Source organism: Microtus ochrogaster, chromosome 17 (assembly GCF_000317375.1).
Source record: "Microtus ochrogaster isolate Prairie Vole_2 chromosome 17, MicOch1.0, whole genome shotgun sequence".
NCBI classification, from domain to species: Eukaryota; Metazoa; Chordata; class Mammalia; order Rodentia; family Cricetidae; genus Microtus; species Microtus ochrogaster.
The window spans coordinates 22,423,035-22,425,912 of NC_022019.1; the positions used below are offsets into that span (position 1 = coordinate 22,423,035).

The 2,878-nt window shown below is 43.2% G+C and overlaps 1 pseudogene; it reads right to left on the reverse strand.

The window, feature by feature from the left end:
- The window catches only part of LOC101997642, a 15,391-nt pseudogene that overhangs the window by 1,766 nt on the left and 10,747 nt on the right, over positions 1-2,878 (reverse strand).

The window sequence follows — 2,878 nt, forward strand, 5'->3', positions numbered from 1 at the left end:
AAGGCTTCCATGAGGAGTCAACAAAGCCCATTGAATGTGGGGGAGTATTATGGGACTTGGTCAGTCTGTGGGGCCACTGGCAGTGGGAGCAGGACTTAACCCTAGTGCTTGAACTGGCATCTAGGAGCACATTCTCTATGGAGGGACACCTTACTCAGCCTAGATATAGAGGTAGAGGGGAGGGCCTTGGTCTTGCCTTGAAGTGAAGTATCAGATACGGGTAGTTTTATAAAGAACAGTGGCTAAGACAGTTTAGTTCTGACTTGAACTACAGAGCAACAGTACGTAAACAAAGTGGGATGGAGAAAAAGATCCTTACATGGATGTTCATTTGATTTGTGTCATTTTAATTTAGGGAGAACACATTAGAAATTGCAACAAATGTTTCTGGATTAATTCAATGTGTATTTTGGGAGAAACGTGAACCTTGCCCCTTATCTCACACTAGAAACCAAAATTAATTAAGCATAGATTATAAATACAAACGTAAAAAAATAAGACTTTAAGAAGAATGTATTCTAGGAGAACCCCTAGGAGTCATGTACTTATAGGTTTAGGATATGAAAAGGTCTGAACAGTGCAACAAAATCACTAATTATAGAACAAAAATGGCATATTAAATTTATTCAAAATTCAGAATGTTTCTTAACCAGTGGGTGCCATTAAGAAAGTGAAAAGAGGTCAACCAGATGGCTTAGCATATAAAGGTGCTTGCTCACAGAATTGGCAACCTGGGTTCAGTCTTCAGAACCCACATGAGAGAAGGAGAGACCTGCCTCATCCAGGTTGTTCTTTGACCTCCGCACATGTACAGTGGCACTTGTATAGCCCTGAATGAATGAATGAATGAATGAATGAATGATTATTAAGACTAAAGAGTGAAAAGGTGTGTCGCAGCACAGTCTCTGACAGCACTCTTACATTTAGAATGTGTAGAGAGCTCCTACATCATGAAAGGAGCGAGCTCAGCTCGGATAGCCTGCAGGAGGATTGACTTTACTAGCTTACCCATTTTTCTCACTTTTCCTACTCGTTGGGGTCCATGAATATCATCACCAGGACCCCTATCTTCACCTGTAATGACCACAACAGAAGATGAGCAGCAGGGAAAGCAGTCGACGTTGGGGAGCAGCTGTCACCCTCCTGGGCTGCTCCTGGCAATTTAGCTGTGTAACCACTGTGGGGAAATGATATTACACAGCCTTCCTCCTCCTTAGCAAACACAAAAGAGAAATCGCTATAGTCGTTAACCAAAAGACGTGTGCCAAAATGTTTGTAGCAGATGTATTAATTAAAGGCAAAACATTGGAAAATACCAGCAATGAAATGGATAAACAAGCTATGGTCTTTTCATACAATAAAACACCCAGTACCATTTTAAAAGAGAATGACTGCCGTTATACCAAAGAATGTGGATGAATTCCATGGCTATAAAGTGGGTGTGCGTGCTTGCGTGCGTGTGTGCGCGTGCTCGTGCATATGTGAGTATGCATGTGTGTGTGCATCTCTCATTAGAAAAGAACAGGCTTCTAAGTGATAGCAACCACATATGACAAAATAAAATATAATAACATACAGCAAAATCCATCATATCCAAGTTGGACAAGACGAACCAACAGGAGAAGAATGCCAAGAGCAGGCGCAAGCATCAGAGACCCACTCGCTCTCTCAGTCAGGAGTCTCATGAAAATACTAAGCTAAAAGCTATAATGAATATGCAACAGAGGACCTGGTGTAGACCCACGAAGGCCCTGTGCTTTGCCGCCTCATCTGTGTGAGTCCCTACGTGTCCTGCTTAGTTGACTCAGAGGGCCTCGTCCTGGTGTCCTCCAGCCCCTCTGGCTATTACACTATTTCTGCCTTCTTTTCTGTGGCATCCCCTGAGCTCTGAGGGGAGGGATATGATGGAGATTTCTCATTTAGACTCTCCCTTTCAGGTACTGTCTGCTTGTGGGTCTCTGTATTTGTTCCCATCTGCTGCAAGAAGAAGCTTCTCTGATGATGGCTGAGCAAGACACTGATCTATGGGTATAGGAGAATATCATTAGGAGTCATTTTATTGATTAAGGACTAATAGTATTTGGGTTTACCCTAGGTCTCTGGGTTATCTAGGCTCTTGTTCTTGGTGATCCAAGCAGTGCTGGCATGAGCTCCATCTCATGGATTGGACCCTAAATCAAGCCAGATATTGTTGGTCACTCCCACAAGTTTTTGCCATCACTGCCCTAGCATATTATGCGGGCAGGGCAATTTATAGGTCAAAAGTTTTGTGACAAAAAAAAAAAAAGTTTTGTGACTGGGTCAGTGTTTAAGTTTCTCTTTTAACTGCATGCAGAGTACCTTCCCATACCAAAGACCACTGGGGAGAAGGCTCCATGTAGGCCCCAGCTCAGCTTCTCTATGTTCAGTGACTTGTGCGGATGTTGTCCTCAGCAATGGGGCCCCACTATCAGTTTGCAGAGAGGAACACATTGACTTAGCAACAGCCAGGGTTGTTTGGGGGATTTTCCTTGGCCAACAACTTAATTGAATGCAACTCAGATCCAGTATTGGAAGCCTCTTTTGGTGACAATAGATGGCCAGTTGAGACTCAGTATCCCCCATTATTAAGAGACTTCATTAGGATTATCTTCATATATTTAGGAAGTTGCCATTGCCCTAGGTTTCCATATCATACCTCAAATACCCCTCAGTTCCAGATGTCTCCCCCAAATTTTCTCCCTCTCTTCTATCTCACCCCAACACGTGAACCTCCCGTTCTTGTCCACCTACCCCAGGTCCACCTATAAAATCTATTTTCTTTATCTCTCCCAGGGAGATTCATGTGTCTACTTTAAGGGGGAAAGGGTTTATTTCAGCTCACAGTTGCAGTCTACCA